Source organism: Rissa tridactyla, chromosome 4, assembly GCF_028500815.1.
Source record: "Rissa tridactyla isolate bRisTri1 chromosome 4, bRisTri1.patW.cur.20221130, whole genome shotgun sequence".
NCBI classification, from domain to species: Eukaryota; Metazoa; Chordata; class Aves; order Charadriiformes; family Laridae; genus Rissa; species Rissa tridactyla.
The window spans coordinates 4,498,846-4,524,514 of record NC_071469.1 but is presented as its reverse complement, the minus strand read 5'-3'; the positions used below and the strand labels follow the sequence as shown (position 1 = coordinate 4,524,514).

The 25,669-nt window shown below is 41.4% G+C and overlaps 1 long non-coding RNA gene across 2 annotated transcripts in view; it reads left to right on the top strand.

The window, feature by feature from the left end:
* The first annotated feature begins 2,142 nt into the window (after positions 1 to 2,142).
* Positions 2,143 to 25,669, top strand: part of LOC128908426 (uncharacterized) — a 57,367-nt gene continuing 33,840 nt past the window's right edge. Inside the window, exons 1-6 of one of the 2 annotated variants that reach the window (XR_008465946.1) lie at positions 2,143 to 6,948; positions 7,859 to 8,246; positions 10,131 to 10,256; positions 19,805 to 19,912; positions 20,896 to 20,990; positions 25,545 to 25,661. This is a non-coding gene — a long non-coding RNA (uncharacterized LOC128908426). The remainder of the gene's footprint in view (positions 6,949 to 7,858; positions 8,247 to 10,130; positions 10,257 to 19,804; positions 19,913 to 20,895; positions 20,991 to 25,544; positions 25,662 to 25,669) is intronic. The other variant, XR_008465947.1, reaches the window with a different exon arrangement.

Sequence of the window (25,669 nt, the reverse complement as noted above, 5' to 3'; positions counted from 1 at the left end):
GAGAGACAGGTCAGATCTTCAGCTGCTATAAATGAAGTTCATTTTCATAAGAGGATTTGCTTTCAGATATTTCAGCAGGACCCAAATTTACAAGTCTCCGAGTGCAGTTAACAGGACTTTGGTCAGATGTCTTGAGTTGTGCATCTGTTAACTACAGCATATATTGTGTGTGCTTTGTAAAATAAAACAAACAAAAAAAATCCATTAGCTCATTAAATTAGCCTTTGCTCATAGAAGGTACTGTATAAACAGTTTCAAGAGTCTAAAACTGTGGACTGTGTTGAAGAGACATTTTTCCCCTTGTTTTTAAATTCTATTTATCTTGTAAGCTTACTGATGTGCCCTGGTAAGATACTTAAGAAATAAAACAAAACAATCAAAAACTTAGGAAATGGAAGGACTTTCCCAATTTAAAAGCTGCAACAAAATGTAATCATTAAAACGTCTCCTTCTTTTTCCCTCTCTGTTATATGTGCTCACCAAGCTAGACAATTTTCCTGACTGCCTGTTAAAAAGGTGGGATATTAACAGCAAATCTGCTGGGGGGGGTGGGTTTAACAGATTGGGTTATCTCTGTGTATGTTCTTGTAAAAAGTGAGCCTGAATTCCAAAACTGCAGCAGTTTGTCTACACGGTCATATCCTTTAATGTTTCTATAAAGCAGAAGACTCCAGGTTTATGAATGCCAACAGTCAGTCAGTCCCACAAGTAGGCATATCCAAAGTCAGTTTAGGATTTTATACATCAAAAGATGGCAAACTTCACTCAGAAGGCAGTAGATATCCTATTCAGATATTATCAATATCTGTGGGTTTGGGGAGATTTTCTACTTAACAAGCGGAGAAGGTAAGTCAGTCTGTTGGATGAAATTCTGTGGCTCGGCTTGTGCAGATCAGATCGTATTATTGTAATTTGACTGCAAAATGACTTAATACATTTCTTGAGTAACTCTGTCTTCTTTGTTCAGTAGCTCCCTATTTTAAATATCATTGGTTGTTTAGAAGTTACTAGGGTTTTCTTCATCAGAAAAAAAAAAATGCTGGTCTCTGGCAGCCACTGCTCCCTTGAGAAGACCCTTAAGAAGATACAGCCTAGAATAAACTTCAGACTCTAAGGAGGGACCATGGATTTCACCCATAATGGCTGTCTATAGCGCCTGGATAGTTATGGGCCAGTTTGAATCTCCAGCAACACCTTGCTTACGAATACAGGTCGATGGATGCGTTAAGGGTGATGAATTTTGGACACCTTTCCCTAACATTTGTGTTGGTTTTTTGGGCTTGTATCCAGTCCTTAGTGTTATTCAAACCTCGTACTTTTTGTTTAAAATATGAAGCAAATGCATTGTGAAACTGATATATTTCCGAATAATTTTGTCATCAGGCAATTAAAATATCATGTGCTATAAACATCTCTAAGACGCTATGGATGGGAAAGTTGCCAGTTTCACAAGTCACATTGCTTTCAAAAGTACAATGAATGTACAGTACTCCGAAGGGCCTGGAAAGAAAAGTCGTTTTCCAACTCTTAAAATCTTTTTTTAGCTTTTCGCAGTGCTCTGAAGTCAAATTATGATGACTTTAAAGGCAGAACTGTTAAGCGTCAATGATTTGTCAGGACTGGCACACTTAAATTCCTAACAACATTGTCGGGCCCATGCTTCATATCTTAATTGTGCATATGAAATGCTTTTAAAAGAAAGCTAGCCAGAAAATGTGTGCTTCTTTTATATATGTATATATATATATAAAAAAATTAAAAAATTAGCTTTATTATATTTTAAATAATATAATATTTTAAAAAACCTTCAAATAACTTATACCTTTTTACACCAGTGTTGCTGTTTCTGGCTAAGAATATGACTTGTAGACTAGGAATTTTAAGAGTGGTCTGTAAGGTTGGACTTTTTTGACACATTAGACATCAGATTATTTTCCTTGACTCTGAAAAGTGCATCTCTCACGGGCTTGGTAAAATTGGTTTCAATTTATAAAAAGTTAAAAAGCATCTCGAAGTAATTTGTTAACTTCAACAGAAAGTGGTGTCAACCCGATGCCTTAGAAATGTAGTTAGAGGTCTGAATGTGATGCGATTGACCTCAGGCTTTTTGATTTATTATTTCGGTTTACTGAATTGCAGGATGAATTCAGACAGGGCTGTTGTGCCTGCCAGAAGCTGTGCGCTTTGGTATCTCCTCTCTTGTGAGCGAAGAAGATGCATTCAGGATGGCAAGGTAGCGTCTGGGAGAGGCAGGTACCGTTCCCTGCGCTGCTGGTGCCTGCTGGGCTGCTTTTAGAGGAGTCGTTCAACAAGGTGCACTAAGTGAAAAACCACAAGCTAATTAAAATAAATGTTGTGTATTCCCTGGCAGATGTGGTGGTCGTGGTGAACTTCAGTGTAATGCACTTAAAAAAAGAAATAACATTTTAGAGCCTGCAATCGTTATCTGAAAAGAAGAAAAAACAATGTGACAGTGTTAGTGACTAGTCCCAAAGTAATAAAAGTTCCTTGAGTCTATTGTTGTTCTTTAGGAACAAGAATTCCAATGGGAAAACACCAGAGGAGTGCTAACAATTGGAAAATTCTACCTAAACAATTAAGAAGATTAGCTTGAGTAATATAATTATTTAGGAAGTTCAGCAGGCCATGTATGCTGGATGTTGATGTTCTAAATATATGCATTGTATAATGGGCTTGTGACCAGTTGACTTGAAGGAGTCTGTCTCATCACAGGAAAGTGTAATAGTATCTTTCTTCCACCGGTACGCACAGAGGTACAGAAATCCAGGCTGAGTTTTGCAATCCCAGCTCAATCGCAGCCAGAAACTTGGTTGACAGGGCTTCTTCTGGGCATTCAGTGAAGCAGGGTGTTGCCTGAGGAAAGGCAAGAGGAAGGAGGGCGGTGGAAACACACAGCGATGGGCACCCCTGGTCTTCTTGGTCTGTGTGTGAATGCAGTGTAATTGACTGAAATAAAAGGGTATTAAGAAGAGCAGAGCCTCCTGCCAGGGCTGAGCCCTGTCTCAGCAGTGCCCTGCTTTGGTGCTTCCCCTGCCCTCCGTGGCCTGCAGCTCGGCAGAGGTGAAAAGCCTGGTTCAGGAAGCCTTGGAGTCTGCTCTCTTCAGGCATGGCAGGGTACAGACTTCCCCCAGTCTGCCTGTCCTCTGCTTCCCTGCTTCCGCTGGTGACAGCGTTTTGAGCTCCTTGCAGTGCTTCTCATGCTTGTCCCGTCACCCCCTGGCTGGGCTGGAGGCAGAAACCTGCAGCTGATGGAGCCAGAGCAGTCCCATGGCTGCAGGGTGTCCTCTCACTGCCGTTTGCTCTGAGAAATTGAGTTTTGCTGGCAGAAGGTGAAGGCAAAATGCTCGATTAGGTGTATAATTATAGCAGTACTTTGGCAGCAAAAGGTAATTTTGCCTGTGCTGTGGAGGAGCCGTCAACCTGTTTTGTCCTCTGCCGTAAATCAGCATGTCTGCAATAACACTGAAGGAGATGCATCTATTTATGCCAGGTGCAAACCCGTCATATCCATGTAAATGAATCCCATGACTTTCCTAATTTAAGAGACTACTGTTACCCAGATGAAGATGAAATGGGCATGGATGTCTCGGTGCAAGTGCAAGGTGCTGAAGGGCATTTTGCCGTTTTTTATTTTTTGGGTTGTGTGTGTGTAGAGACACTGTCTTTAGTCTGTGATGATAAAGGGCTCACAGAACAGAATATTTTGAGAACTGGAGTATAGCAGAAAGAGGATTTCAATGCAGATTCAGAATATTTTCTTAGTAAAATATATGTATTTAAAATGATAGTATTTTCAGACATAGCAAAAAAAAAAAAAAACCCTAAAAATTTTCTGAAGAAGAAAAGAGGATCTTATGTGGAGGTACCTTTTTGAATACAAGGCCTTTGTCTCCTTTATATTAACTAACCTCTCATCTTACACTGCTTTGGCACTGGGAAAGAACCCTTATAGTGAGGGTATATTTAACGCGGCTCCCCTGGTGCCACATTGCACTTCAGGAATGGTGTAAGGAGAAATCAATATAAATAAGAAGCAAATAGTTATGGATGTATGCTGAAGGTGTTATTAATCGTTGCATTCTGATCTGCAATATTTTTGGAAAACTCACACATTTTTGTAGGAAATCGTATCTGGAAAAAGAAAGCAATTAGTTCTTTTCTGATGCTTAATAATGTGGTGTATAAATATGACTGAAGCAACGAGCATGAGATTTCACTGCAAGTGCTGAGGGAGTAATAGATGGGAATTAGCAAAAGAATAGGAGGAATGAATGGGGGTATGCACTGAGCGCTTACTTGCTTTGAAAGATGATCTCTCTCCCAGAGATTTAGAGTTACGAAATAGCTAATGGCTGATAGGAATGGTTGCAGATAGGATAGATGGCCTCAAGATTGATGGCTGACGGTTGTTGGTCTAGGTTTGTAATCCAGGCTTCTGCTGGAATGCAAAGTTCCTAGCTCAAGATCAATTATACAAGGACATCAAGAAGAAAAAGACAGTCACGGTATTTGTCTGCTTCTCAAACTACCCAAGATGTGAAACTGGTTTTGCTTGCAGTGACATGCCTGTTAACGCCAGGCAATGTAATACGTTCTTATGACAACCCTCTGCTTGCAGTTAAAAGTAAAAAAAAAAAAAACAAAAACTTTTCTGATACACCGCTCGTTCCTTGCGCTTTCCGATGAATTATGATTGTGTCGTCTACACAGATAAATCCTGGGGACTTGGGATGTCGCTGTAAGAAAGTAGAAGGTGCCGGAGTCACTTGGGGTGGGCAGCACACCAGTAGCTGTGCTCGTAATCTAAACTCATTTCATCGCACTCCAGAAATACTAGAATACACCCAGAATACGACAGGGGAAATAAAAGAAGAATTATACAACAGGCAGAGATGGGCCTGAATCAATTGCTAGCTCTGAATTAAGAGACGCTTTCGTGTGAGTTCATATCTGAAACATACGGCTTGTCTTCACTGGTGTTAATAAAACAGAGGCTGGTGCAGGGAATGGAGCGCTGGGTAATGTAACAAATCTAAACTTCCAAGTGTGGCTCCAAACCGCAAGACATACTTAGATAATGACCGTGAAGCAGTTGTCTCAAGTGTAAAGGGTTTTTTACAATAGCACCTGTTCAACTTGCTTTGATTTTCCGTTAACTAAATACTAATGGAGAGGTTTATGAATATGGAAGGCTGAGAAAAAGACAGAGCGGTAACATTTTAAGAGTAGTTTTTAAAAAGGGTAACTCCAAGAAGCCGTGCTATGATTTTTATTTGCTTCTAGCTTCTGATCATCCATTTAATACACGGAGAATGAAAACGGGGTAAATGTTATGTGCATTGTAGCATGCATCAAACTTTGAAAATGCAACTTATACTGCTCTTTTGCTCATTGGATATAATTCCATGAAGGAGAAGAAAAAATTTCTGCTCAGGTCAAGGGTGACACAGTGGACTGCAGACAATTGATGCTGATGATGTTATTTTGGATGATATGGTTGGCAATAGATACAAATAAGATTGAGTTTCCATACGAAGCTTCTAACCAAGTTGATAACTGAATTAGGAAAGGGAACTAGATTAACTGAACACATAAATTCTTAATGATTAGGTCAGTTTTAGTTAAAATGCATGAAAATGCTGGTTATTAATTTTAAATGAAAGCTTCTGTCCAAACGTCAAGCGCTGTGACTTCCAACACTTCCATAGTCAACCAGCTGTGGTCAAAATTCTGTACAAGTGGAGGACTGAACTTTTAAAGATGAAAGTAGAATAAATTTTTAAAATTTTTTCACTGAAAAATTCTCTAATGCAGCAGAGAATGTTGATGCCCTTTCTGTTTTTCTACTCCCCAGTATGCCCCATTAAGTCACCAGAATAGTGTTCTATGGAGAGTGTAGCAATTGCACCTGATGGTGATGCGCATAGTTTTGGGGGGTATCCCCACCCTCTTCTTGGAAATAAAAGACAGGACCTACTTTCTCTGCCCTTTCTGCCCCACAGAGGTTCCTTAACTTGTGATTTTTAGCTACGAGACAGGACATCCTGTGTGATTTCACCAAGTCCATACGGTTCTTGAATGCTTTTCCCAAGGTGAGGATTAGAGAACATCAAATGCTGCTTGACGGAGAGAGGAAATCTCGTGTAATGCTTTTGTTCTGCTAACATCTATGTAAAGAGCTGCCTGGGAGTTTTGGAATGGAATCTGTCATCGCTGTAATCCTGTTCTGGAAAATCGTGATGGAGACAGCAGAGGGAGTGATGTCATTGGCTGTCTGACACAGTCATTGCCCACAGCAAACTCATCTCCTCTCCAAACTTTCCTTTGTCTCTGACATTTGAATGCCCGATTGGCAAGGTTATTGGTGTTGCTCTTTTTTTCTTTTTTTCTTTATTTTTCTTTCACAGCTGTGTTAAAATTCAAAACACAGATATGCGAGAAAAAGGCTAATACAGAGGAGGGTCTGTTCAACGCTCTCTGCAGACTTCAGAGGAATTTTTGTACACTCTGCCTTCAGTCTCATATGCAGGAAATTCTTCTTTGGTCCATACAACGCAATAAACAAACCTCCTGTGCATTAGCTTTAGATTTTAGCACTTCTGTCGCAGCCTATGGCAAGTGGTAAAACTGTAAGAAGGAAGCGGTTTGCTTTATAAGGGTTCTGGCCTGCCCTTGTTCTCGCATACACCTATTTGTTAAGGGCCTGTTACCATGTAGGGCAATGGTAGTTGTATGACATAATGCAAAAATGCTATTTATGTACCGTGTGCTAGCAATTAAGTCGGACAATGTTATTTAGTTATTATCCTTCCCTGCCTTTGTAAATTGATCCATCAGTGATGAGAAACGCTGCGATCTGCACTACTGGATGTGAGAAGGCAGCCTGCGTTGTAAGCCCGTGTTAGAGGGGATTCCCTTTTTTCCCGGGTAAGTTACGTGCTGTGTACGGGCACCCTTGTTTGTAAGGTAGTGTTGCAGATTGTGTTTTATGAATGAAATCATGTTTGTATTTAGACATCTTTAGATACACGCTGAATTATTGCTTTATAGTTAATGACTTTACATATAACAAAAGGTCTTATTTTTAGAGGTGATAATCACCAAGAATGGCATGATTTTGTTTATGGCTATGCGTGCTCGGTGTCATTGAAACTAAACCCACGGAGATTATGTTTAAATGTACCAAGAATACACCTTACCTGCATAAAAATTGTTGCTTGCATCATACAAGTAAAGAACTTCCAAAATGTTGGCAGATGCTAAAGCTATACCTAAAATATGGCATCTGCACACATTTCTCAGCTGTTAATGTCAGCATGTGTTCCCCAGTTCCATCACAGCTCCCTGCCGGGATGAAACCTGAGCACGTCTCCATCCCTATTATCACCCCGCTTTCCATGAGCCTGAGAGCTGGGTGGGAAGGGAGGAGTGACGTGCTGAAGCTGCGTCCTCGACCTGGGTAACGGGAGACCTCCCGCGTGTGCCAGATAATTTCCCTCCAAGATAGTTGACTGACAAGTTGGATTTCCTTGTCTTTTGGCCTTTATCTAAGTGTGAGCTTGTCACTGAAATTTATTAGGTTCTTTACTTTATTCAGCCCGATTCTTCTATGCATTATGTATCTTTGATTAGACCACCGAATAGTGTTAGAGATGTGAGGAAGAGAAGCAGGAGTGAAATGCGACCCATTTCTATAAAGGTCCTATCTTTTTTTCCACTGGAAAAATAAATGGTTAAACTCCTCTGTTCAGTGGCTGAAATAATGTGGCTCTTCTGCACAATGTGTAGGTTAATTGTGTTCAGAACCCACAACTAAAGTGTGTCTACTTTGTTTTAGAGAAAAATGGGCTGGATGGATTGTTTGGATCCATCAGACAAGCTCCATCAGAGAAGGAGATGGCCCAACATTATCCTCATCGCTGCCAGTGCCACCACCTGCAGAGATTATTGCCACCTGAGTGGGAAGAATCCTTTCCTGCAGAATCTGAGACGTAGGCGTGAGGGCTTGGTATGGACTGAACTTGTTTATTCTTTGTTGAAAGTGGGATCAAAACTGTTTCTTCCCAATGAGTCTGGTCAAGTGGAAAAAGTTCGTCTGTTCCTGAGAGATGTCTAGGTCTGTCGCAGTGCTTTTTTGCTGGGGACTAAGGAATGTTGGCTTTAACCCTGATTCGGGCAGCATCCCACTCTGTGAATCGGAAAGTCAGCTCAGCTTTGAAATAGAGGTAAGTGCAGGAAACTTTTGAGACCTATGGATGAAAAATGCTGCATCAGTGTTTCCTATGAGACAAATCTTGGTTATGTACTGAGATCAGAACCTCACGTCACATGCTGGCACTCTGTAAGTGCTGCAGCTTTTCCTGTGCACAGTGTTTCTGTTCATATAAGTTGGGTGGAAGTTTCACTGAAGCAACTTGGGACCGAAAACTAAACCGAATCTCCTAGCAAGCGTTTATCAAAAGCAAGCCTGACTGTGTTTTTAAATGCACTATGCAGAGAACAACAGATAGCCATGCAGTTCATTGGGAACGCTATGCTAGATTTCATGTCTTTAACTTTATAACCGTTGCATGATTCCTAAAGTCTTTCATGGTGTCACTAATTACGTGCCAAAACTGCCTGTCAGTAACAGATAGTTTTCTTAAACAGCATTAATTCTGCTCCCACATGGACAGTATATTTTCCTGCCTTGGTTTTGATGCTCTTGGGTAATGCTACGTGGTGGGGGGGAAAGGGAGCTGAGCTGCCAACTGGGAATCTTCAGCACAAAAACTATTAAGGGGTGATAAATCATTGGAGGCCCAGCATGTGATTAAAAGCTGTGGCCACCAGCAGTGACCCATGGGGATGGAGGTATCGGTGACAGAGAGCAGGGGGAGGTGTTTGGCATTCCTGTTCGGAGGCCTAACCAGGGCACAGGGGTTTGTTTATGTTTCTGTTCCACCGACTCCTGTGAAATGCCCTCTGTCTGTACAGGGAACACACATTGAGTTAGGGAAAGTATCTTTGGTATTTCTTGAAATGTCAAGGCACGGATACTTGAAGGTAACGTGTGAGGAGAATTACCTGGGGTTGCAGAGTGAAAACCAAACATTTAGTCAGTTCGGGGCTCTGAGAATCAACAGTCAGCATCACATAGTTATTGTAATTGTAGTTGAACTTTACACATGTGCACAGAATATTGTAAATATGACTCCCTTGCTCTCCACTAAATCCATCTAGAAACAATAATTTTTGTTGGACCAGGCACGGGCACGGTCCATCTCAGGTTATACTTTGTCCTTGGCTTAACAGAAAGCCTGATTAAATAAGAGTCAAAAAAAACAAAAAAAAATTGGGCAAAAAGCATTATGATTTGGCCCATTTTGAGATATGTTTGGAGTAATAACAGTTTGTTTAGTTGCTGCACACAAGACAGTGGAGACATAATTCCTATGTGTTATTTTATAGATCAGCTATTTGCCAGCAAACATTGTGCTCGATGTGTATCGGGAAGTACAGAGGTACAGTTCCAGTCACAAAGCGCTGGCGAGATAGAGCTGCAATGAATGAAAAGACGGGTTTGGAAAGCTGTGAAGAGCGGGCTGAATGAGAACTCCAAGCCCTTATGTGGTGGCAGTCTCTGAGTTACACTGATAGGGAACTGTAGGGCCAGGAAGGGAGAAACTTGGTTTGATAAGTGCAAAAGGTCACAAGAAAGGACTGGAACAGAGGAAAAAGTCACATCAACTTAGCAAATGAGGTGTCTTTGAAGACCAAAGCAATTTACTTTGGTGAAAGGGCTGCGGAAACTTTTTTTTTTGAATGCCATGTTGCTCTGATAGACTCTGTAACTGTTTAGAGACATCCTTTTTTCCCCGTGAATTTATTCTACCATGCGTGAAAGATGTTTTTGTCACGCTTAAAAGTATCATAGGGATTCCTTTATGGGCGTGTCGTGTTATGCTTGACAGCAGCAACCCCAGAATGCTCCAGAGAAACACGTGAGAAACCTCATGTCAAGTAGATCTGAATTTACATGAGGGCTTCTTCCCATCCTCTGTAGGCAGAGATTGGCTTAAGGCCTGAATCAGAAGATTTTTATGTTTTTCCTATGCTCTTTTTATTAGCTTGGACTGGATATTTTCAACAGCCATATAATTCCGAACAACCGAGAAGCAACTCACCGCAAACTTCCTGACTTTTCACCAGGACCAGGAATATATTAAAAGTTTCACTGTGCTACAGATAAACAGGTGATTACTATATAATTGATGCTGCTCAACAGGATAAATGTGAGTGATATGGGCACACCTTGTAAAGAAAGAACATGACACAAGGAAGTTGGTAATAATTTGGTGTAAAAGGCTAACAAGGACTCTAAGCAAGTTTGGAAACGTTATGGTTGCCAGATGTGCTCTTCCAGATGTCAGGATTTCCTATTACATGCTTCTTCCGGTCAGGAGAAGCAGTTCCCGTGATAGTGTGTTAGAGCCTTTGAGACATGAGGGTTACCCGACCCTGAAAATTAATTCTGCAACTTTTGTTGCAAATTATGCTTATTATATTAGAAAAGACTGCAATCCTTCACACCCTCTTATGCATGAGGGGGTAGCCAGATGCCTTGGTAGGCGAAAGATGGAAGAAACTGACAGTCAACATTGAAAGAAGTCAAAAATAATTTCTTGGCAGGAGGCCAGCGCAGGGTCTATGTGGTGATTAACTCCCAGCACAACCCTTGGACGTTTAGAAACACCCTGTGCACAGAGTTGGAATTGTTCTGCCAGGGCGCTGCTCAGTCAGTGACTTACAACGGTCCCTGTTGCATCTGAGTAACATTATAGCATGGTATAACCCCAGCTGATTTCATAACCTGCTGCTGGTTCAACTCTTTCTTCTTGGACTTCCCTAAAACTGCAGCCAGATGTTTGCTGGCCAGTTATCATCTGCTGCAGAAGGGAGTTTCCTGAAGTGGTGTCATGCATCAGCTGAAATTAAATCAAGTCTTTGTCGTGACCTCATAGCTTCATCAGATTCTAGGCACAGAACTGCTTCCTGAACTTCAGTTTCTATTCAAGTTACCTCAAGCCACGTGGCTTTGAAAATCAGTGCTCCTCTCCATTGCTGCAAACAGCTACCATTACTCTGCCTTGCCCCATCCTCTTTGACCTTAGTCCCTTCTGAATCCCTGGAGACATCCTTCTCTCAGCTGCTCCCGCTCATTCTCATGCCTCAGATCCACAAATCCTTCATGGCTGGGAAGGTCCGACAGGCTCTGCCTCTGTTCCAAATGTGGGGATTTCCTAGAGGGGCTTTGCCTTAGTTTGACTTTTCTGGATCCCTTGAGGGATCGAGGCTTCCATCAAGCTGAGGTCAGTCAGTTCCAGTGCCAGCTCAGTTACCTGGAACCCAATGACAAGGCGCAGGGAGTGCCTGGTTCTAAGACCTAAGAGTGGTCTGTATTTCAACCGTCAGTGGGCAGATTCAACGTTTTCTTGCAGATAATTTTTTTTTTTTACTTAATAACTAATGTGTATTCATTTATAGTTTCTATTCCAGTAACTTGTAATTTTCTCCAGTTATTTCCTACTTAAAAAGACAGAGAAACGGGACTGGAAGGGACATCAGGTGGTCACATAAACAGCCAGGTACTTTCAGGAACATCAGTCATAGTAATCTATTCCAAAAAAATGCTTGTTCTCCTGAGAATACTTGCTGAGATAGAGGATCTTCCATGAGGTGATGGGCTGACTGCCTAGGATAACAGCAGAGCAGGGACAGGAGCCTGGCTCATCTGTAAGGGAATCTTCCAAATCCGGATACTCTCTGTTCCAGCTAACGCCAAGAATGGCACAGGTTTTGATGGGCACCTGAACCATGGAACATGCCTCCCGGAAGATGCCACTACCCAGGAAAAGCCGTGGTAGTATTTCAGTAGTTTTCCAGACAACCAGACTTCGTTCAAATAAACAAGTTTCCAGTTACATTTTCAGAGGCAAGGTGTTTTCAAGGTGAAGGAAACCGAAGTGTAGGTGTCTGCCTGAGTTCACAAAGAGTCTGAAACAATAATTCTGAGTTGGAGAAGAGAAGTTAAATGGTAATACTTGACAGTTCATGGAAAGAGTTAAGAAAGGGGAAATATAGAGAGTCCTGCCTGCATCTCAGAAAATATGTGGTATGTACCATTAACCATGTGAGAGGCATGAAGGATCAGCAAATTAGGAAAATTTCATTTTTCTGGACATGAATTCATGCTTGCAAAAGTTTTGGAAAATATGGGTCAGTCTTGAGGATTTCCCAGTAAGTACGGAGTGTCCTAAAGCTGATCTGTCTTTATGGCACATATATTTAATATTATATCTTTACTTGTTGACCAGGTGGGCATCAGCCTTGTGTAAGTTCATGCACATCTTAGCTTATACTTGTGGGGGACGCTGTGATATGTGTGTGCAGACCACGTCCGTTGGCAGAGCCTCACATTGCTATATGGAGCTCTCTACGAGCACAGGCTCTCAATAATTTGGTTCACATTGCAAAATAAGTCCTCCTGACAACTGGAGTCATTTTTGGTTTTTTTAATAAGGCTTGAGCAAAGTGGAGAAGAGTTAATGGATTGAATGCAATACAGTTAGGAAAGATATCGGTTGTATACTCTCAGCAGCAATCCAAACCACTATTTCACGTTTGGCCCAGGCTACCGCTGGGAGCACACCATGCTGTGTCTTCTTAGGTAGTTATCTGTGGCCACTTCAGAATTATTGGGTTTGATTATTTATCTATAGACAGCCTGTGCTTATGGTAAAGGGTCCTCTGGCTTTCTGTGCTCCCTTTAGCAAATTGACTCAGCCTGATTATAGGTAAAAAGGCAACGTGAAAACCAGCTTTTTGCAGACCCAGAGGGTCAAAGCAGTAGTCTGGAAATGCATTGGGGTCACCATGCAGACAGGAGAGACCTTTAACAATTACATTTAATTTGACTTGCAATCAAACAGAAGTAGATGGCAAAGCAGGAAATGGTATCTTTAGGCATGACATGAAATAGTATTGCTGTCAACTTGAATAAGAAAATCTGACTTTTTTTTTAAGCAACTACATATCTAAATAGCCTGTAGGGTCAACCAGCCTTTCCTACAGCCCTTTGATAGCTGGCCTGATAATGGCATATACACTATAAATATCCTAAATCAATAATCCCGTATCACTGCTGAAAGCAGGCGTGTTCACATATCACAGCAGATGGGAAGAAAGCAAATAATATTTGTCTTGCCTTTCAAATTGATTTCCTGTTTTTAGTAAGCCAGAGTGTGTCCATATGTTAATCAGATTGCTAAGAAAGATAGCAGGGCTCAGGGCAGCAGACTTTTACTTGACCTGCTGGGAGAAGGGAGGCAAGGAAGGGAGGAGGAAGTCCTCCATGGTCCTAAAAATATCTGCGGCAGAAGCAGGTTTTACAAATATTATGCAAATGCCTGCGGTTCCCTGACTTTCCCTGGGAAGTCCTGAGTTACTCTCCTTTCCTTCCTAGGCAGAAGACCTTCACAGTGCTCAGTAAACTGCAGCATTGGACCCGTTCGCTGAGGATTTCTCAATCCATCTTTTCTTTCCTCTTAGAAAAGATTTGCCACGATGAAAATTCTAGCATCCCGATGTTGGGCGGAAAGACCCAAGGTCTTTGGGAAGTGCAAAGGCTGCAGCGCTTCTCCTCTGTCTTCCCTCACCCTTCTTCAGTCATGTGTTTCTCTGCTCCTCTGCACTCGCGGTAACGCGTGGCTCCTTCAGCTGCAATGTGCCCTGTTATAGAGCACAAGAACCATCCATAACGGCTTCCAAATTCACTCCCAGATCATATTATTTTTCTCTTCAGGCAGGAGATTTTAATTAACTTTAATGACAAATAGTTCAGAAATCATTTGTGTGCATGTAAACTCCAGTGATGCTATGGACAATATACAATTGCTTGAGAGAAAATTATGGTACACTTGATATTCTGGGCATATTTTCTGCTGAAGGCATTTATGTACATTCTACAAGATCTTCAGTTTTATTCTGTTTTTAAAATCCCAGATTTATAAAATGTTTGGTATGACAGCGTGAAGAAAATAATTTCAGTGGGCATTTAGTCAATACTCATGGTCTACTAGAAAGTTCCCATGGCAGCTGCAGTCCTGCAGAAGTTGTTTTTGTGTTCATGCAAATGTGGCACACCTGTAAGTATGAAAATCAGCCAAACATATATAACATATTCTGTATTGGGTATACAATAAATACCAAAATTAATAATGTCCCAAATTTGTATACGTTTGGTGTTTCACTCTTGGCTGATGTGAGTTAATACAAGATGATCCTGGCATCCACATCGAGTCCCAGTTACCTCCTTCGGTCTTTTGAGATGAAGGCAGATCCAACAGGCAAAGCGCTAGCCTTCATTTAGGGAACTACTTTCAAAAAGGTACCTTCGTCTTTGATTTTTAGCAAGTTACTAGTCTACGCTTTTGTTTCCCATCTCTTGATGGGAAAGCAGTACTTCTTGCCTTGCAGATTTGAAGAACGCACTCAAGATTGGGATGCGGTCAGATTGCACAAAGATGCCTGTAGGAGAAGTGGATGTGCCAAGGATTGGTTTGATTCAAATCTTAATTTATGTTGCTTGCTGTTTGGGAGCATGAAGGGGAAAGAACGAGATGAGAATGAAGCCGTTAACTTCTTTCCTGCATTCAGTGTGCACAGGCTGTGTTCAAGGAAGTCCAAATGCAGGGAGGACCGGAGTTGATCATTCCTTATATTTCTAAAGTTAAAAGACAAAAGCAGAAGACCACCCCTTCCTGTAGTGGCTTTTATTATTAGAAAAGAAAAGTAATTTTTTTTGGAGAGGAAGGATGATTTTATGGAGCTGGAAGCCAGATGATTTCACTTCTAATCCTGGTGTTGACACAGATTTTCCTGTGTGACCTCGGAAAAATCCCTTGCTGCATTCCCGTTTCCAGTCAGAGAAATGCAACAATCATTCTTTGTTATCTCCGAGGAGCACTCCGCAGTTAATAATGCGTGGTCGCTAGACAGAATTTGACACATGCAGAGGTGAAGATGGTGTTTTGGTATCCAGTGTTGTTTTGTTGTTGTTCTTTTAAAAGCATTTGAACAAGTAAGGTCTTAACTCCTGTGGCAGTTGAGGAGCTCTATTTCTGCCTCCATCAGTATGTACCTTAATCCCTTTCAAAGTTCTGTCACGTACTAATGTGCTGGCATAACAGAAAATCTCTAGAAATAAATGGAGTTCTTAACGAGTGTTTTAGTAATTCCAGTAAGAGAAATAAGCAGATGTAATCAAGTGAAACCTGTTAAAATATTTTAAAGTCACTTTTCTAAACTAACTGACCTCTTGGTTAAGAGCCCAACTGCATCTCTAACCTTGCGCTGACTACTTCCGTGCTGCTCCCACTAGTCAGGAAAGGGGCACAAGGTTTCTTTCCCCACCATTTCAACATTACCCCTTTTAGATATGCCATCATGTCACCAGGACTGTGCTTTCTAACATCTCCCCGCCATTGCCTGCTGTTTCTTCGCACCTGAAAAAGCAGTACCCGGCTGCTGGGTGTTGCCGTGTCTTCTGACAGTGGTTTTCAGAGACCGTTGACTCATGCGTCTGCCAGTGTTTGTGCCCTCCGCGTCCTGCACTTTATGCTGGTTCAGCCGATCCATGGTAACCTCTGTAAATCCTGCAGATACTCTGGCTCGCTGCTACTTCAGGTTGGCTGTGGCGTTCTCTGGAGTGCTTGGGGTGTGACATTCTCCAAAAGACAAATTTTTAACTTTTTAAAACTTGCCATTTGCCTTTGTCGTGTAAGGGACATGGGACATGTTCATAGCGGGGCTGATGACCAGTGAGAGTCTCACCTCTGTACCATCTTTTTGGTTACTCTCTTGTGTTGAATTAACGGATGGAGCCTTGGCAAAGACTGGAACACTTTGCAGCAGCCACTGAAAAACAAATAAGAGAGAAGCCAGAGATGAAGTGACCTGGCTGAGGTTATTGAGCAGTTCAGCGCCTGAATTGGGAGCAGATTACAGACCTCCTGATACCAGCTCAGTGCTTTACCCACCGGTTTGTGTCTGTTGCCAAATACCCAAAGTCTTTATCCACATCCTTACTGTGTGTATAGCTAAGCTGTATGGGACATTTCCTTTTTCCAAATAATCGCTATATAAAACTCAGTACCAGTGTGGTTTTGTTCCTTACATTTGCTTGGAATCTTCTTAGCTGCACATCCGATCCTTGGTAGAGACAGGTACTGTAATTTCTATGCTGTTATCTGATCTATTTTCTAGTGTGTGTAGCTGGTTTTGAGAGCAAATAAAAAGTAATCCAGTTAGACTTTATTTAAATCCACTCAGCGGGAGCAATTATCTCAAGTGCTCCAGCTTCTGACATTCATCACGCTCGAAAAGGACACAAAGATGGGTATAAAAATATGACCATTTTACTCGGGTGGTGCTTCAAGGACATAAGAACAGAATCATTCAGTTACATTAAATAATATTATGTGGTTAAAATGTGACTAAGAGGTCTCGATTATGGCCATTAATGTTTGTGTTTAATAAAGAGGGTCTAATAAAGGCGCTCTAAAAAGGTTACCAAATATTACAGAGAGCTGCATTGCTGTTTACATCAGCAAATATTTTAGGTAAAGGGAGAGAAAATCTTTAAGTGTTGGCTGTTAATCTCGAGTGAATGTAATAGATTCAATTATGTAATGTGACAATGAATTTGTTCTGCTTTGCCTTGGGTTAGAATTTAAGCTTTTCCCCTTCAGATTTATTCAGATTGTTAAGTGGCTGCTGAGAAGCTGGAACCTTGTCAAACAAACTTGGCTTTAAATTTTAAATTATTTTTAATCAATATGTGAAGAGGCCAAGCTCTGCCATATGTTACTCACCATCCATTAGTTGGTAGCTGGTCATTAAACTCTCACTAAGGTTTCCTAACTGTGACTATTGTGGTGGTTTTTTTTTCCCCCCTCTCTCTTTGTAGAGTATGGGCAAAGGGGCGCATTCGTGGCAGATTGCCTTGAGGACAATAAAAACTCTCATGTAGTATGGTTGTTTGTTCAGACACAAACAATAGAGACATTTTGCTATTACCATTTGCCAGCTATCAAGGGGCTTCGAGCCCCCCCTCCCCCTTGGTGCCTACAACTCAAAACAGATGCAAAATCTTTCTTTTCAGTCCCCTTGAAATGACCTGTGGTGGTGCAGTGTCATTTAGAGGAGAAATTATTGGAGTGAGAGTGGCTGGTAACAATAGGGGCCTTGTGCCAGGCACATGACAGAACAGTGAGGGGGCTGTTGGTGACTTTATTGGGGAGGAGAACGGCGATCTGGCAGGTGCTGCCATTGTTAAAGGTCTCCGCTCCTAGACAGTGGTCGCAGATGAGTTCATGTCATTTTGTTCAAGCTCTTTACGCCGGGTTCAGTGATGTGACACTGGTCAAGTAGCCGATCCAGCTTTTCTGATCTCCTCGACATGGTCCCTTCTGTAACATAACCCTTTATTGCTGAGATATGTCAACATGCTTCTCGGCCATATGGCTTCAAGCTAGAGTAACTTTTGTGCTCTCTGAAAGGCACATAATAACTTAATGTTTACTCGGCTAATACAGCCCCGGTACTCACTACTGATCCTGGCATTATTCCGTGGAGATGTCATCCAGAAAACCAATTAAAGTGTATTGATACAAAATAGATCCATTGGTTTAATGTGGAATTTGACAACAACGGAGATTGTTGCTTACAAGCCAAAAGCTCCCGCTGACTATATTTAGAAATGTGCGCTCTCAGTGTTTTCCTTTTTATACTGGTAACAATGCCAGGTTCTGGTGGTGGGATTGCAGACAGGCAAAATGGGGTGAAGAAGTTTAAATTTTTTTACACTCGAAAGAATAACATGAGTGATGTTAAGTAGAAAAGGTTAAACACAATGAAGTAAATGTATTAATGCAATAATTTTACTCGTGCTGTCCCTTTTCTCAAAGCACCAGGCCGCACTATAATAGCTACATCTGCTTCTGTTGTACATATTGTTTAGTTCTAGTTTTTTGGCTCAGAGAATAGAAACTGGTCTTTCTGTGGGGAAACAAAGAATTTGTTTTTGTAAATTGCCATTTTTTTTCCTGAATAAATCATGAAAAACCTGGCAGATTGAACAGATCAGCCATATGGAAACTGGCAAATTTTAGTCTGCTAAGGATAATTAAACATGGATGTTATGTAGACTAATGAGATACATGTTTGTGGTACAGGGAAGAACCAGAGAGACAAAACGAGGAGATGGTGCTCAAAAAGAAAAATTACATTTTTAGGATTTGAACTGCTGACATACAAGAGATCTGAAGTGTTTTCAGAGCTGTTTAACAGGCCTGGGGTTTGCAGATCTCATCCTAATGGTGGTTGTACCTCCAAAAATGGCAGACAATTCATAAAATTCCACCTAAGGGATATGGGGTTTTTCTTAGCAAACACCGTAGAGTGGTGCTGATAAATTAAGAGACAGAACGACGACTTGGTCGTAATCTGTGGAGGAACTCTGACCATACACCACCATTTGCACTGCAGGTGAATGTGGTTGTTTTTATTAGACAAGTTTGACTACCTTTTGGTTGTCAATATATAACATAAAATAAAAGACAAACCAGTTTACAAGCAATGAAAATTTGACGCTAAAATGGACCTATAAATGTGGCTGAAAAAAAAAAAGTAATATGTTGCATCAGATATAGCACCAAACCTTAAAAATAATGAAGAAAGATAACTTTGATAAATCGAGTATTGCAGCCCTTGTGAGATGTGAGCCCTCACAAATGCCACTGTGAGAAGCCTTTTGAATTCGATCTGTTTTGCTACCTTGAGAATTTACCATATTTTGTCCTATATTTTAAATGCTTGTTTACTGCGTCTTCTTGAAAGCTGATGAAGTCTCCAGTTAGGATAAACAGGTAGCACAGAAAGGAATTAGTTTCTAGAATAAAAGCTGGAGTCAATGAGTTAAGAACATAATAGGAAAAGGCAGTAGGGTTTATAGGAGTGTTTAATATCAGTGTAATGGGAAATGACTCAAGTATGCACCCAACCTAGCCAACCGCTCCACAAACAAACAAGCACTTCCCACCTCATTCCCCAAAAATAACAAGCAGAAAAGCAAACTGAAAACAAATCAAAGTGGGAGCAGAGAAGGGTGTGGGGGAATGTGATCTGCTTAAAGAACATCATTAGACCTTCGAAATTGCGCTATCTGTAATTCTCCCAGGAAAAGGGAGTCCCAGCTCCGGGTGTGCTACTCGCTCACATTGTGACCTTTAAACGGAGTAAACCGCTGTTTTCTTATCTGTGTTACAAGCAGTAAAAGGGAAGAGATTACTGCCCAGATGTGGGGAGGTTTTCATTAGGTTCAGTAATGCACTCTGACCCTTTGGATGGCAGAGCCAAAAACACAAAGGAAAATGAGGGCACACGCACATACGGTTTGTGAAATTGAGCCAAGTACTCCACAGTACCCCAGCTGTGTGACAGGAGCTTGTGTGGTCAAAGAATCCTCTCCCTCCAAAGGGATGCGTCTTACAGCTTGACAGAGCCATGGAACGTGCGTTTATGCCGCTATACACACAAAACCGTGTTAACTATAAAATGCCAAACCCAAGCTTTCAGGCTTTAAGTAGTGCCGGGCTTGAGCTTGGTTTTCTGTTAGACGTGAATTGGCTCCACTTGTGTAGATGTAATACGGTGCAGTCTTTAATGGCGCGATCATGCACAGTTTTTCTACAGGGCCCCAGTTTCATTCAGTTGAGAAGACAGACCTGCTTTGGAATGAGCTTGAACTGAGCACTGAAGACTCAGGATTTGCAGCCTGATCAGCTGGAAGGTGAGCAATAAATAAAAAGGGCTGGAGGGTCACTGGTGGTATAGATGATTTTTTCATACAGATCCGTTCAAACAGAGTTCAATTCCGGTTGTGTGGCCAACCTTAATTCTAACTTTTCAGGCTTTCTGAATTCTGAGAAATTGATCTTGCCATCTTTTTAACACCTCTGTATTTAGATGTTTCCATAAGTTAGTTTGTAACTTCCTACATTTAAAAAAGCAGATTGTATATATAATTAAAACTTCCACCTGTTGTACTCTGAGACAACCACAGGTTCATCAACATGGCTTCAAGTTTTAGATGCAGCACATAGAATAGTCAAGCTGCACAGATTCTGGTCATACCATCAAATTGTAGTGCATGTGTGCGTACACAGACGCACACACGGAACCGGTTTACAGGTGTTTATCAACAGCAGGGAGCCTCCAAGCTTGGCTCTGGTGAGAACTGCATTACGGTTGTCTTGGACCAATTTCCCAGTTGTCCATCTTGCAGCTTCTCTTTTGGCCCACATTCTCTAATCCATTCCCGTTCTGTCAGTTCTCAACTCCTGCTTATCACCCTAAATATGTTTTGGTAGAGTCTCCTTAGCTGGAGTCCTATGCCCGTATGGTAGCTCAGTCTCAGCATGTCTCCTTACACTCTGAGTTTCTATCTGTGTCTGGCATGTTAGCTCCCAAAAAATCCACGTGCCCAGTTACACACTTAGCTGCAGGTGCTGTGTTTGAACTGAGGAGGAAATCTGGCTCAGTCTGTTCTCCAGCTCCAATCGCCAGCCATAGTCCCCTTCTCCCACCAATTGTCTTCTGTCTCAGGATCTACAAAATGTTCTCAGTACTATCTGTAAGCTTCATAATAAGCATAATAAATAATATATATAATAATAACAGTGACAAATAATAAACTAAGCTTCATAATAATGTTACCAGACCTGTCTGAGGGCACATATTTGGAAACTGGTCGTCTTGTGGGTTTTTTTTCAGAGAGTCTGCAACAGTGTCGTGGATGCTGGAGATAATGGTGGCAGGTTAAAGTCCAGTCTGAATGCACTGAAATCATCCCCAGGGCTTGTGAAGCTGTGAGTATTTTGATAGTACTCAATAATTACCCCTTCTTATTTTAAAGTAGGAAGCAGTAATGGGGCAGAAGGATGACCATGGTCCACACAGTTTACTTTAAGAGATTCCATTAAGATGGGGGTTTTTTTGCTAATTACATTCACAGAATTTTCCTGAAAATACAGATCATGTTCATTAGATGTGCTCACCTGTGACTTGCTCTTTTTCATTCAGTAGATGTGGTGGGGAAATAACATATAAGGAATATATCACTTGTGCACCGCTGAAATTACTTCTCTCAACTTTTGTAGTGTTAAACCATGCTGTGGTGATAATTGGTTTATAGTCATAGGTAGTTTGTTGGGTTTTTTTCTTTGGCTCTAGAGTTTATTAAAAAGGTAACACCACTTATGACAGGATGTGACACAGAAAGCAATGCTAGATTTCTACGTGCTACATCATGTACTTACTTGGACTTGTGCAAAGCATTTGACGCTGTCCTGCACAACATCCTTGTCTCTAAATTGGAGAGACGTGGATTTGACAGATGGAACATTTGGTGGATAAGGAGTTGGCTTCCAGCCCCTTCCAGTGTCTGAAGGGGCCTACAGGAAAGCTGGGGAGGGACTCTTTGTAAGGGTGTGTAGTGATAGGACAAGGGGTAATGGCTTCAAACTGGAAGAGGGGAGATTTAGATTAGATATCAGAAAGACATTTTTCACTCTGAGGGCAGTGAGCCCCTGGCCCAGGTTGCCCAGAGAAGCTGTGGCTGCCCCATCCCTGGAGGCGTTCAGGGCCAGGTTGGACGGGGCTTGGAGCAGCCTGGTCTGGTGGGAGGTGTCCCTGCCCAGGGCAGGGGGTGGAACTGGATGATCTTCAAGGTCTCTTCCAACCCAAACCATTCTATGTTTTTAACTGTTGTGTTTGACGCAGCAGGAGCTAGGGTTAACACACCTCATTGACCACTAAAACTTGACCATTAACTTAAAATTCTGGTTGTCATATAAATGGTGTTAACTCTTTAGTATCTTTCCGGAGTTCTTCCTTGGTGTTTAGAAGAAAAAAATACATTCTTCCAATGGCTGAGCATAGAGTAGCACAGTTTCCTGCAGAACTGAGACTCTGCCCTCAGGTGTCCCAGCAGGAGAGTTCAGCATGGATGCAGAACTGGGACTACTCTCAAGTGTGCAAAGTTAACTCAAGCGGAGGCACACACATACAAATAATTTACTAAAAGTCTGCATTGATAATCTATTCTTAGGTACATTAGCCTGACTTTTTTGACTCACTTGCCTCCCTGGGACTGAAGCCAGAAGTTATACACATGACAGTATGTATTTTGTTCAAGTTTGTGTTTGCAAATACTGTAGATAGGTCTTTTCAGAGAATCATAGAATGGTTTAGGTTGGAAGGGACCTTATAGTTCATCTAGTTGGAGTCCAGGACTTTGGTAGTTGAGGGTTTGTCATGGGAACTTTAAGCAGCCAGAGGAGGCAGAGCGTGGTGTCAGCTCTGGGGCGTTACAATGCACCCTTACCACTGCACACCAAACACCTTCAGGCACCGCGGAGTGGCACTCTTTCTTCTCAGTAACAGCAATGTAAATCATTAATGAGGTCATCAAGGGTTGCTGATATGAGACCTCAACGCGTCCTACGGATTTCTTGGTCTTTTTACAATGTCAGTGTAAATGTCAGAGAGTGTTCTGTCGTCTGTTGACAATGATGGGGGTTTAACTGGTTCCCTGTCTGTGAAATCGCATGGTGGATGTTCCCCTGCTGTTGCATCTTGTTTACTGAGGAATAAAAGTGAGCAAATGAAACTGGGGGAACAGAAAGCAAGCAGGCCATGGCCAAAGCTCAAGGAAAAGTATAAAATCAGTAAATTAAAACCAGTGTTGGGACGTAAGGCAGATGTTTAAAAAGATTTGATTTATTAAAAAAAAAAAAACCAAAACAACCAAAAAACCAGAACCCTAAGGAATTACTGTTAATACAACCAATCAACTATTTTTAGAGATTGTTTTTGTAGCTGAAGGGGAAGAACAGTGGCTCTTTTATTATGGCAGGCTAGCAGCCCTGGGAATACTCTGTTCCTCTTCTGCTCGGTACCATGTACGTTTGAAGGGATGATAACAGCAAGGAGCGTATCATGGCTTTATGATCACTCAGCAGCTTCGGGGAGCCTGCGAATGAAAGGCCCCCAGACTGGCCAAGGTTGAAAGGTTGAGGCTATAACCAGACTTTTTGTTCCTGAGACGGCCAGAGCCATTACTGAACAAGAGACAACTGTGAATAGATGATGGGCATCTTTGCTTTGTTGCTGCTCCCTGGTTTAAGGATACTCTTGTCCTCCTTCTGCCCCTTCTATATTTGACAAGTTTGCTTTCAGCAGATATGACAGGCACTGGTGGGGGTCACTGGCCCAATTCCACATTTCCACACTCGGCTTGCTCCAAGTTCACTGGCCTGAACTAATGTCTCCAATGGAGGTCGTACTACTGAACATTATGAGTTTTTATATATTAAACATGCATTAGTGGGTTTTACCCTGCTTATCTGACAGCTGTAGAAAAATAAAGAAAATTCAGTTTGAACTTTAAAAAGCCGGGGCTTAATTTATGTCCACTACTTTTGTTCCTCACTTTCTTTTTCATTTGCCAATTGCAAAGCTCAAGGGAGATAATAAAATGGAGGAGCTGCTACTTTATACTTCCACGTGCTTCCTAGTGCCTGTGCCTTACTGGGTGAGCTAAATCTAAAACTAGGAAAAGAGTTTTCAGATGGAAATTTGATTAAACAATGCAATCATCTGTCTCACAATCTGTTTTTTTATAAGGAAAGTATTTTTTTTTTCCAGGGGGAATTTTCTTTCAGAGGGTTTTGTATGAAAAGGCAGACGTCATGAATACTGATGGGAAGGCCTCAGTGTTTTGTTATTTCTGTATAACAAAGACAAAATGCTTTAATAAAATCAGAAAACACAGATGTTACTTTGAGTATATTTTGCATCTTCTACTTTAAAAAAAAAAAAAATGTTGGGAACAATCCCTCCTTCAGACTGACAATAGCCGCTCATGACAGACAAAATTAGCAGCTGGAAACTTAGCCAAAAGTTTAGGCTTTTTAGTTTGTTGTTATTGTTTGGGATTTTCTTAGATGGTGAAAGGCACGCTTGAAGGAAGAGGCACGGATGAATTGAAACCCCTTGTTTCTCACTCTTGGTATAGTTTGACTGGATTTTAGTTTTTATAAACAGTTTAAAATGGGAAAAAGCACAACCCTTTGTTTAGAAATTAGTCTATTGTGGTTTTCTCTTTTTTGTGTGTGAGGACTTTAAAAGGAAGTTGATGTGGTTTGATAATATATACTTTTCATTCTCATTTAAAAAGACCACATTTGTATTTTAAAAAAAAAAAATCAGTTTCTGAATGTCAGTGAAAAAGCAACGTCAATTTTTGCAAAGTAATCTCTGTTTCTAGGGAGGACACAAGAGATGCCTGGAGATACCTTGTCACCCAGATTTGTGACTGAATAATGAGCAAAGTGAATTAGTTTCTTTGCTGTTTGCTCGCTAATTTTGAGGTGTCATGGTTGTTTCATATTCTGTGAATTTTATAGTGGCAAAGATGGCTACTAGAACTTTTCAGGGTCCAGAAGTCGTCTTCAGGCATGACAGTGTGTCTCATCTCCTGCGCTTCCTGCTTTACTCTCTGCTGGTAAGGCTGGATGCTAGAAGTGTTCCCCTTAAACTGCCTGGAGCTGGGTCATGGTTGGGGGCTACCTCCAAGGCCACCTGATCGTAGGACCCCCACTTTGCCCAGGACTAGGACACCACATCATCTGGGTTTACGCTTTGTATGATGTTTCAAGGCTTCTGAAGACAGCGGAGGACCGAATCTGCAGAATGTACCTTTCTGTGAGATCTAGCATAGATATATTCAGTGCCAGTCTTGGGGGAATGTTCTGTGGTTGGGTCTCATGTACTTGTGACACACCTTGGGTCTCTGGGTTGATGGGGCCATGCTTTAGAACGATGGCTACTTCAGTGATCTCTAAATACTTCACTTCTGAGGTATGTTTTACTCTAAGAAACAATGAAATGAGATATTTTGTTCAAGAAACAATGGATTTGGAGGCAGGATTTTACAGTTTTCCTGGTTTTGCCACAGGTGTGTTCTCTCTCCTTTGTTCAAGATACCTGGGAATTTTCTAATGAAACACACTCTCTTAGGATTGTCAGTCATTGCCTGCCCCAGCATATTTGTAAATGGATCTTTTGGTTATGCTGACTTTTGGTCTTTCAGGGTGTAAACTCTTCAGAGATCGTACCTCTGGATTCATACTGCATTTAAGAAATTGAGGGGAGTACTGGGAAAATCCCTCTGAAATCTCTCTGCCAATACTGAAAGATAATGTTATGATCAAAACAAAGTATTAGAGTTTGGGAGATTTGGCTTCCAGTCGTGTGGTGTTTTTGAATCAGCTGTGACCTTGAGCAAGCCCTGTGGGTTAAAATGTTAAGTATGTGGCAGTGGAAGGGAGCACCTTGTAATGATTATAGCTTTATTGCAGGACATTAATAACACCTGCTGAACGCGTATAAACAAAAAATGTGAATAAGAAATGATGTAATGAGAAGTGATCACAGAGTAGAAGAGGAAACACCACTGTCCTCACCCCATTTAAAAGGTAAAACA